This window comes from Parus major, chromosome 1A, assembly GCF_001522545.3.
Source record: "Parus major isolate Abel chromosome 1A, Parus_major1.1, whole genome shotgun sequence".
Taxonomy (NCBI): Eukaryota; Metazoa; Chordata; class Aves; order Passeriformes; family Paridae; genus Parus; species Parus major.
This window is the reverse complement of record NC_031773.1, coordinates 38,712,937-38,725,072: the sequence shown is the minus strand read 5'-3', so window position 1 is coordinate 38,725,072 and position 12,136 is coordinate 38,712,937. Positions and strand designations below refer to the sequence as shown.

General features: G+C 36.8%; 1 protein-coding gene across 1 annotated transcript in view; it reads right to left on the bottom strand.

Moving 5' to 3' along the window:
• TMTC2 (transmembrane O-mannosyltransferase targeting cadherins 2) overlaps positions 1-12,136 on the bottom strand; it is a 233,164-nt gene that overhangs the window by 30,102 nt on the left and 190,926 nt on the right. The window lies entirely within an intron of this gene.

The following is a 12,136-nucleotide window of genomic DNA, read 5'->3' as shown; positions in this document are numbered from 1 at the left end:
TGAGAACACGCTTTTCTGCCTATATAATTACAATGATATTTGCTTCCTCAAAACAAATTGAAATAAAATAATATCTACAAATTAAACACATTCCCAAAGCACATCCCAAAATTTGTTTTAAAAGCATATCCTAAAAATCACATAAAATGATCATTTTTTATATACATACATGATAACATTTTTCCAGCTTTAGAATTCTAAGTAGTATTTGCTTTAAAACCATTATATATGTATGTACACCTTAATGGACTGGTATTTTATTATGTATTTCACTAGCACTAAAAGAATCACAACAGGTAGCTTTTTACAAGTTTCCTAAATTATACTTACCTCTCACATTAAACAAAAACAGAAGATGGCTAAAATCAAGTGACTCACTTTTTATAAATTAAATGATCGTTATCTTCAAAGCAAATATAAACTGAAAAGAATGAGTAATTTAGCATTAACCAAGCTTTAACTAAAGTACAGTAGTTTCTAAACAGAACATGCAACATAGAGTAGAACACTATGAGTTTTTCTTTGAGGAAGGTGAAAAAAAGAATTTTAAATGTATTCAACCTTATTTTTGCTCCTTTTAATGCTTTTTTACGCCTAATCTGTAAATGTGTCATTTTTAGTAACAACTTTGTTCAAGAATTCAACCACCTCATCTCTGTGCCTACTTTACATCTGGAAAAGCTACCCTAAAACCTAGTGATTATACATTCCAGCATCCCATCCTTCCCTTTTTGTCTTACTTTGTAAAGTCTCTCAACCAAAACTCCGCCAAGCCATCGCTAACCACAAACTTCATCAGGATCAATATACCATGAGCAAACAATACCCTCTCTAGTAAGGGATTTTCTCTTTTCTCTTTCCCTCTTTCCTTATGCATTCCCTGTTGGTCACATACTTGCTTTGTGCTTATTCAAAAAATTCCCTTAACCAGAGCTAGCAAGGTCTGTACAAGCATTGTGAACCCAGTGATGCTTTGGTACAACAAAGACATTTGCAGAAGGAATCATTTCAATACAAAAAGTGATGAAAGGCAGCTTTCTTAACTTTTTGTTTTCTCTGTGGATACATTTCAGCTTTGGAGAGTTGGCAGATTATTTATTCAGTCTCCTATATCTTAATTATTCAGATCTGTGAAACTTGTAAAAACATTTTGGTACCTCATTGCATTCATAGAGGAAGATTTCCTTGTTTTAGTTACATCTGCACTCTAATATACATCACATTTTGCTACAGTACAATACTCTGTGCTTACTGTGCCCAGAAACAAATGATTTTTTAAAAAAAGCCTTTTCACACAGGAAAAGAAGTAAATAAATAAATAAATAAATAGAAAAAAAATCTAAGACAAAAACATAGTCCAAAAATAGTTTGGACCACAAGAAATTCATTTGTCTTCAGAATTATATATCAGTGCTTGAACTGTTAATGGAAGTCTCTTAATGGAAGTTTCTTCTAAAGGGAAAAAACTTCTGACAAAAGCTAAAAGTTTACCTTTTTTTTTTTTTTTTTTCTTTTGGGTACCACATCAGTGCATGCCTTATATGCAGCAGGACAAACTCAGATTTGAATCTGAAAATTCTCCAAGTAAATCTATCAATAAAATAGCTCATATTTCTTGATTTGGGATGAATTCCCATTTCCTTTAAAGAGCAATCTTTGAAATAAGCTTGACCAACTAGTATTCCTATTCTCTTCCAATGAATGAAGCAAAACAATATTCCTAATCTTTAAGCCCATGTTAAAGCAAACCACCATAAAATGTTAAAATTAAGGTACTTTTGCAAATGAAAGCCCTGGATTAGCAGAGCAAAACACTGTTAAGTGGATGTGCTACTAATACATTCAGCCAGGGGGAAGAAGGAAGATATAAGTAAAACTTCCAGTTCTTCAAAAAAGAAAATTCTAGGACTGTACATTACCATACAGAATTCTCTCCCCTGTACTGGAGGTGGCAGTAACCCATGCTGAGTGGGAAAGTAGCAGATGATGCATATATGAAACCAACTGTATTATCCTCCCTACATAAGCCCTTACAGAACTCCATTTTAGGGCCACTTCTCTTCATAACTGACTTGGATGCAGCTCTTAAAGACAGACTAAGTAACAGTATACTTACTATGTATACTAAGTAAGTTTGCCAATGATAGGAACTGTCAGCTCCCCTGAGGGCAAGTGCTGGATTCTGCACCTGGGCTGGGACAACCCTGGATGTACAAACAGACTGGGGAATGAGATGCTCAAAAACAGCACCACAGAAAGGGAGCTGGGGGTCCTGGTAGATGACAAGTTGAACATGAGTCACTGGCACTGCTGAGCCAGTTGAGGGAGGTGATTTTCCCACTCTGCTCTGTAGTGGTTTGATGTCACCTTGAATATTGTGTGCAATTTTGGGCATCATAGCATAAGAAAGCTACAAAGCAATTAGAGAGCATCCAGAGGAGGGTTGCTGATCAAAGATTTCCTTAATTGCATGGGCTACAAATAAAATACGCTGCATCTTTCTCAGTCTAGTGAAAAAGTCTATACCTGAGTGTATAGGTGTGTGGTGAGTTGGCCCTGCCAGTGTCCAACCACTCATACAGGGTAGGGGGAGAAAACAGAAGAGCAAAACCAAGAAAATCTCTGTATCAACATAAAGACAGTTTAACATGGGGAAGAAAAAAAAAACAAAAAAAACAACCCCAAAACTAAAACAGCAAATTGAAGGAAATTTATCACCACTTCTCACAGCTAGAGTGATGCTCAGCCAGTATCCAAACAAAGCCACCTCAGAAGCCAAAACCCTTCTTGTTTCTCTACCCCAGTTTTTATTGTTATGATGTTATATGGACTGTTATTTCTATCCCTTTGGCCAGCTCAGGTCAGCTGTCCAAGCTGCACCCCCTCCCAAAAAGAGAAAGCCTTGACACTGCTCAAACACTATTCAGCAACAGCCAAAACATTGTGTGTGTGTTATCAAGGCTGTTTTAGTCACAAATCCAAAACAAGGCATCATCCAGGCTGCTATGAAGTTAACACTATCCCAGCCAGACCCAGTACAAGGTGGAAACTTTCAGCTGAAAATTGATTTGCCAAATTCTCCTGAAAGGCAGACTAATTTCATTCACACATCTCAATTTAATTTAAAGCACCTAAGTAGAAAAATACCATTTTGAAAACATTAGCTGCCATTCCTTTTAATCTGATATACTAAATTCATACAAGAACGAGCTGGATTGGCAGTTTACTGCTGCACTTTCTTCATTAAAAATCAGACTTCTCAACCTTTCCTGTCAAAGCCATAAAGAGGTTTTCCCAAGAGAGAGCACTAGCAGGGTGTAATATTGGCAAGGTGTTGAAGGTGGATCAGAAGCTATGATCCACAAGCCCCTGCATCCGGGAACCACTTGTGTGGGTCTAAATTTATATGTAGGATTTTCTTCTCTGACAAGCAGCTGGCAAACCTCATGATTTATGAGATACTGCCCAACATCACATAGAGAACTTACTTATTGCAGGTGTCATGATTCCTGCTCTTGCCAACAACATAAATTATGGTAGCCTGACTGTTTTTTGGAATCACAACAGCTTTTGAGAAAACAGCTCCAAATACCACGTTTTCCTATCTAGAGGAAAAAATATTTTTCATTACTCCTCTAAACTGGAAGTGGGAAATCCATAGTCCAGGAGAATATGTGACTTTCAGAAACACTGATCTTTGCCTGGAATGTCATTTTTTAAAATAAAATTTTCTACCTTTCTTGCTAGACAGCACAGGAGTGACAGTAGATGTGTAGCCAGTAGTTGTTAAAGACCTTTGATAGCAGAGAACTGATTCAATATTTCACAATCCTCTTAGTCATTTTTCCTACACTATCTAAGAATCAGAAATAGCATTAAAGCTGCTGAAATCTGTACCTGCAGACTTGCTCAAATTTACTTTTCATTGCAAACCATCAACAGTGGTTTAGAGTCTATATTTGAGTCTTTATAGACGAAAAAACCTTTGGGGCAATATGTGCAATCTACTGAAAAGTAAGATACAAGTATGTATCTAATTTAAACAAGAACAAAATATTCCAGTTCCCAGCAATTGAAAAGAACATTTATTTTCATCTTTTATAATTTCTTTTAAAGCATTTGTCCACATAAATGAAAGTATGCAACTCTCTATCCTGTAGAAGTGTCTCCTTAAAACAATCATGAACATTTGTAAAGCATTTGTTAAGACATGCACCACCACCAATTTAAAAACCAGACATCTGAACTGATAGTTCTGCTGCTTTATCGTAACAAGAAGCGTATTAATTGGTTGGGATATGTCTGTGTGTAAAAATCTCTTATGTTCACAGCAGAGAGGCATTAGTGTGTTCCTCTAGTATGGGCTTAACTATTCCTTGCAGGCACTGTGAGACTTTATTTTACTAGATAAAAGTGCAATTTGCTTAATTTACTAGATAAAAGTGCAATTTGCACCAATCTTTCAGTTGACATGTTCCCTCTTTTACTCACTGCCAAACATACAAAGGTACTCTGTCCCAGAACAGAGTAGATTTCTGAAATATCTCATCTTGCTGGTGTTGTTTTTGAAAAGAACTATCTTGAATGTTCTCAGAATGCTGCTGGTTCTGCATTTACGCAGGTTGCCATGACAGACTTATGTGGTAGTATCTTCAGTAATCCAAGGAAAATTGAGTAAACTACCATCTGAATAATAATGAAAAAAACTTCCAATGCCATCCTAACAGGAACTTGCTCATTTTAATACACATTTCTCACCAAGTCTTCTGCTTCTTATCCTCTTCAAAAGAATTTTTTACTTCCACAACATGAAAAGTGGCTCTACCAAGATTCAACTGTAAAATCTGTTTGCAATAAACTTCACTAGAAGTTCTTTCAGCACATTTAGCATTGAGGATTTTAAGCTGAGTATCTGCTGGTGCTATTAAAGCATTTCAAGCTTTTAAAGAAATCAGTAATCGTCAGAAGAGGGAGCGGATTCTGGCTGACTCAATACATTGTATCTTGTCCGATGTAGATGATGTCCTGAGAGCAGAATTATATCCTCAGTGGCTTAAGCAGAACCACTACTGAAGTTACTATCAACTTCAGCTCTGCTGTGGCAATGCAGAGCTAAAGAGCTGATGCAACTACGGATTTCAAAATGGAAAATTTAAATTGCATTCAGTGGAAGAAATGAAGACAGACCTTGTCTGGAAGTTGATTTCCAAAGTATTTCAGGTGATGAATCAATGCTTCAAGATGCAAAGTCAATAGATGTGGCTTAATATAACTGTTTCCTTTAGGAGTTTCAAAACAGATTCACTGGCTGTGAAGGAGAAGTTTCCAGAGCAAGGGAATATTTGATTAAATATCCTGCTTTACCAGGCCTGTTTAGACAATTTCTTGCTGAACGTGAAAGATGTGATTGGAGAAACAACAGCAACGTATATCACAATCACTAAAATGGTAGTAGCATTTCAGTTTTTGTTGCTCCTTGTATCCCATTCCACCTTAATCTATAGGTGTACTCTTGGTTTCTTGCTGGAAGGACTTCTGGACACTTTCTCCCTTTAATTAGTTCCCATAGAGAAAATTCTTCCATGCAAATAAAATATAATGAAACACTAAGAAAGCCAGTGGGTGCTGCAATGTCATTATATGCACTGGCTTAGAATTGACTTTTTTTTATTAGCCTTTGTCTGAAAAACTTATCTGTTGTAGTTGAGCTAAATATACCACTGGATGTCATTCAGAGCATGATCACAGATAAGACAGAAAAAATTAACTAGCAGACCTTTGGGACTTGATGACTAAACCTGTGACCACATCTGGATCACTGGAAGCTCTCACCAAACCAAAAGATTAATGATGAAAATATACACTACAGAGGATCTCATGATTTACACATACTGAGGAAGATCCTGAACTCTATATAATTTTCCAGACACCTGATGATGTATAAGGTTTGGAAATGTAAAATTTGGCTGAAAAAGAACTATGCAGTTGTACTTCTGTAGCAGCTTCATGCTATCTCTACAAAATTCCCCAGTGCCTCTGGCATTGTTCATGTTCATTTTTCAGTTCCTACAGAATAGCTACATTTTGGCAATATGGAAGAAGCATACAGACACATTTCTAACCCTGTCTCTGATCTGCACTATCTATATCACATCTCTTGAGCAGTTTAGTATATTGTGCTGAGGAAGCAGAGTCAACCACGTATTAGAGACATCAGAATGATTAGATTTAAGGCTAAACCCAAGGGAAGAGCCAGAAGCATGGAAATTCCACAGCATTTCAGGTCAGTGACCTAGCTTGTTTGGAAATACTCCACTGCATTCCACTTGAGCAATTGGTTCTAAAGGGAGTTAGGAAAAAATGGCCTGTAATAATCTTCTTTTAATGTTGTGTGATAACAGTAGCCTAGAAAGTGGCAAAAAGGAATTAAAATTGGTAGATTGTTCTGCACAGCCCTGTTTTTGTCCTTAGTTTGGAAGTAAGAAATACTGCTGGTTAGTAGTAGCTGAAGATTTTCTTGAAGTTTATAGAGAGAGTTCTGGGAGCAGAAAGTCAAGAAGCTTAATGAAGTCTTTTTTCAAGACAGTTCTATCTTCCTGTTTCAGGTCTAGGAATCCTGTCTTCTCAGAATTACGTGCATTGATATTGCAAAAGCAGGTATAAGCCACAGACCAAAGTCAGGACCCTGATTTGATGGCACATGGTATGTTCAAGACAGAGAGACCCTTTCTCCAAAAAGCACATATGTTCTATGAACATGTATTATTTGAGTATCATAAACTTGTTTATAGTTTCCCTACAAAATAATTGTAAACTAATATTAGGATTTCCAAAAGATTTAAAACAGCAAAATCTCTGTCACTGGCAGAAAGGTTCATGAGTGCATATTGGGTAGTGAGTTAGTGATGGACATATCTGGTTCACTTTGACCCTACCTCATCAAGGGATTTAATTTCTCAATACAAAACCATCATGTAGGTTCCCAATGCAGCAGATCCATGCACTTCTATTTATCATTTAGCAAATACTCCATTTAGCTAACCTCAGTCAGAAATAGGATAATCCAGGCACTGGATTTATGGCTTCTGAAATTCTATTCATTTCATTGACAAAAGTGAACATTAATCTACCTGTGGACTAGGGTGACATTTCTACCATGCACATAAAACTCTCCTAAAAAAATTAGTAATATTACATAAGCAGGTCATGGTTGATATTCCTCTTTCTTATAAATACAACATTGATACTCTATTTTTCATTAGTTCACTGCTTTCTTCATAGAAACTTTTCCTAATATATGTGAGAAAAATAAATTTTTTCTAGGCTGTTCTTCAGTCAATGAAGAGAAAAACCACAAAGCTCAAGCACTGACAGCAATGTGACTACATGGAAATATTATAAATACAGCACAAAGAATCAATTAGGTTGTAAAAGACCTTCAGGATCATTGAGTCCAACCTTTGACTGACCACCTCAGTGCTCCTTAAAGTTAGTACTAAATGCCATGACCAGCCCTCCTTCCTCATCTCCAGTCATGATGACTCCACCACCCCCCTGGGCAGCCTGTTTCAGTGCTGAACTACCCTTTTCAGTGAGAGAATTCTTCCTGATGTCCAACCTGAACCTCTCTGGCTCAGCTTGAAGCCATTTCCTTTAAACTGGTTGCATGGGAGAAGAGACCAAACCTCACCTGGCCACAGCCTCCTTCCAGGGAGTCAGAGAGAGTGATAGGGTCTCCCCTGAGCCTCCTTTTCTCCAGGCTGAACAACCCCAGTTTTCTCAGCTGCTCCTCACATGTGTTCCAAACCCTTCACAGCCTTGTTGCCCTACTCTGGACACACTCCAGCACCTCAGTGTTTTTCGTACTGTGGGGCCCAGAGCTGGACCCTGCACTCAAGGTGTGGCCTCACCAGAGCCAAATACAAGGGGACAATCCCTGCCCTGCTCCTGCTGGCCACACCATTGCTGACCCAGGCCAGGATGATGCCCTTCTGGGCCCCCTGGGCACTGCTGGCTCATGTTCAGCTGCTGACAAGCAGCATCTTCAGCTACTTTTCCTCTGCACAGCTTTCCAGCCTGCAGTGCTGCATGGGGTCGTTGTGACTGAAGTCTAGGACCTGGCACTTCACCTCACTGAACCTCAATCTAAGTAGAAACATCTAAGAAAAAAAAAAAAATCAAGTCACACCTGTAAATATATAAAAATTTTCACACTCACTAATACATGTAAGCCTAAGACTTAAAGACTGAAAAAAATGGTGCTTGAAAACTCACTGCAATCGTATTTCAATGAAATATACTTTGACCTTTAACCAACAGCAGTTCCAACCTATTTTCAGGCTGTGACATAGGAGTGGTAAAGCAGCCATATTTGGAAGTAAGACAGATGCAAAGCGCTCATAAATTTAGGTAAAAATTTAGGTATCAAAAAGGGCTAAGAGCCCTTTGCAGAAACAGTGATTAGAAAGATTAGGATGAAATTGAAAAACAATAAAACAGCAGTTAAGAAGTTAAACTTGCTTAAAAAGAAACAGATAATGTAAGAATATCTATAAAAAAAACCTCCTAAATTATCACAAATTCAAAAGTGAAAGACAATGTAAAAATAAAAGTATATTTGGGAATATGTTAATCTGTTCTTAGTTCAATGAGGATATAGCTAACACAGTTCAGCTTTAGGTAATTTGAAAGTCTCTTTTTGCATTATGTCTCTAACTGAGAACGCACTTTAAAAGGCAGATGATCAGTGTGAACTGCCAAATTCAGTGAGTGCATAATTAATATAATGAGAATAATAAATTTTTATAATGAAAAAGAAATCTTTAAGCAATTAAGAATTATTAGAAACAATGTATTATTCAAAGGAAACTATTTTAAAAGGGGGGGTCTTCAACAGCTATTAATAAAACAGAGTTAATTTGAACATCCTGTGGGGTTCTAGACTTTTCTATTCCAATTAAGCCATTACAAATATAAGGGAGAAGGGTCCTCTACCCATATTTGTCTTGAAGTCTCACTCCAGCTTTGTCTCGCTCTTTTATCCCCCACTCCATTTTCATCATTTTGGAGAGAGGCCACTATATGCACTTTAAGAGGCATAGTGGCATAACATATTTTTAGCAGACAAGTAAATGAACTCTGCTTTAGTGTTTTTTGAGGGGTTTATTGGGTTTGGGATTTTTTTTGTTTGTGTTTTGTTTTTTTTTTGTTTGCTTTGTTGTTGTCTGCCCGGTGGAGTTTCTATGATTATTATTATTTTAATTTTGTTTTTAAACAGCAAATTATAAATAAAATAAGACTCTTCTGGAGATAAAATCTTTACAAAACAAATATCACCGTAGATTTATGGTGTTTATCATTTAAAGGAAAGCTAGTATAGAAAGCTTTCAACAATTTCCAACTCCTCAATTACACTGAAGAATTTATTTTGTTCATTTTTTAAAAAAAGATGAGCACATAAGTATGTCACTGTTTGAAATGCACCTCATTGTGCACTGACAAATTTCATACATAATATTTCTTCAACTTCTCCTGAGATAGGCTCAGTGTGGACAGAAATATGGACCTTTACACCTCCTTTGTCATATATCCAAAAACCATATCCAAAACAACATAGTCTCTGAGCCATAAGGGCACTTGTCTGACCTGACTGAATATCCCTATGTTGGGCACATTTATTAACAAATTTGATGTACTGGCTCTTTAGATGCCATTATGTTCTTAAAATATTTAGAAAACAGTTCCTTTTAATTTGTTTAGTTCATACTAAACATACATACCACTCTTTGTGGTTTATAGGACTGACACTTAGATTCATCCATTTCATTTCATCGAGGCAAGTAGCTCAGAAAGAATCAAATAGTCCATGGAGATCACTTCAATTATGTCATCAATCTGCTGATGACCAACATTACCAAGATTTTGAAAGATTCAAAATGGCCTACATGAGTTAAATGTTCAAAGTAGAGTGGGATGCATGTCTGCCAATATCTTCAGTAGATGTGGGTATGACACTTTGATAAAAACTTTCCCAGAGGAAAAAAACTGGAAACAAATGTTAAATTCTCTTTCAGTCAAAAGTGTTCATTTTAGGCAGTCTTCAGAAAATGTGTATTAATGATATCCAATTAAAAGCCGCAAACCTTACAGAAGCTTTCAAACTCAGTACCCAAAAAAATTCCTCCAGTGTTCTAGTTCAAAAACATATATATCCTGAAAAAATAAAAATAAAAGTAAGTATTGGTGCTTCTTCACTCTTTCCTCTCTCACTTTTTCTTCTTCCTGATTCATGAGAATTTTCTCTCTTCCATCTGTGAGGTGTTTCTGGTAGCATGCTGTGCACCTGTGCAGCTTGTACCACTCTTCAACACTCTTGTATTTGTAAGACAATGGTTTTGCACCAAGGTCAGATGTTCATATAACTGCCATATCAGAGGTAGAAAGGGAAGAAGGGCAAAATAAAAGTGGTCAGGTGAGCAGCAGCCTGCATTTCCATCTGAGAAGGGACTGCCATTCTCTCTGGTCACTAGAGTAAAAGCCCCTTCCCCTTATGTCCAATGAAGTGACATCATGTCAGCAGTCTACAGGGATTTATATCTCTTCTGCTTTTCCATTATTTCTCCCTTCAGACATCTTCAAGCATAATGAGTCTGGGAAACACTGCTTAAAACTTAAATCCCCTTAAATCCAAAGTCAGCCAAGTACCTATAGAACACTAATTATAATGCCAGCTTGAGCAGAGAAACATGCTGTGGTGTTATCTTTCAAGGAGCAACTATGAAACTGTTCCACTCTCTCCAAATTTTCATGTGATTAAATAAGCTGCCTCCTGCACCAAGTCATACCTAAAAATAGCTTTGGCTTAAGGCTTGAATTTAAGCACAATATAAAACAAAGGTAAGCCTCTTAAAAGATACAGCATATTGACAGTTTTTCTCATAGATCCAAGAAAAGTCCAGAAGGTTAGAAGTCAAAAAGAACATCTGCACAACCTGGAAGCACAAGTTTAAAGTGTATGCAATCCATGTGTACTTGGAAGAAAATCTTCAGTCCATTTATTCCTGCTACTCCATCAACACCCTGTCATGTCCCAGCTGACCACTCTTTTCATTTGGCTGCTTTGTGAGGTATGTGTTTTTTTAGGAGTGATGCCAGCTACTTTATTCTCTCTTCCAATATCTTCATGCTGAGAAAAAAAGTAATCTCTAAGATTTACATGCAAAATATGGATGTATTTCCCTATAATTAAACTCTTGGCATACAGGATGTAGAATGTACCTGTGACAAGGTGCTGGAACAAATTAATGAGATGGAAGGGTAAAGCTTCAAGTGCTCGCTAGAGATTCCAGTGGATTATTTGGAATGTCCCTGGTAAAACACAGTACACAGCCCTCGTTAATTCAAGAAATAGGTGGAAAAGAGAAGAGAAATAAAGCTAGGAAGAAAAGAAAGGAAAAAAGGAAAGAAAGAAAGAAATAAAAAGCAAGGAAAATTTATTTCAAATTTTATAAAGTCCTGTGACCAAAATAACAAGGATTTGAGATCAGCTGTACTACACAGACACAAGAGCCAAGCAGAAGTGGACCATATCTTTCTCATAGCTACTTTGATAAAAATGTAGAATAATATCACTGAATCGGTGAGGGGATCAGAAGTTATTTTATGAAAAGATTTCACATATACTCATAAGAGATCTTTGGGTATAATGCTCCAAGACCTAGTGACTGTTAAAGAGAAACTTCTTCTATCTATTGCCCTTCAGCATCCTATTTTTCTATGTTGTTATTCCAAACACTGATTAAATTTTGCTCTTCACTCCTAAACTGCTGAGTAGAACCTCACTTATTTTGCAATTACCACCTCTGCACGATGACAGAACCCACTTTTCTAACCTGGGACACAATGAAGGAAAAGTTTTCCAATGCTTTTAAGGAATAGTTTTAATTAGGAAACAACACACCATGTTAATATTGTAATGAAGAAGTCAAACAGACATAAATGATGATTTGAATAACCATGCTTTTAGTTTATAGGGTACTTGAAAATGAGACGGAGGGAATATTGCAGGAAAGGACAAGTAAGTTGATGACTAATGAGCAAAAACGAAAAAAAATTCTAGACTTGTAATAAAATACAC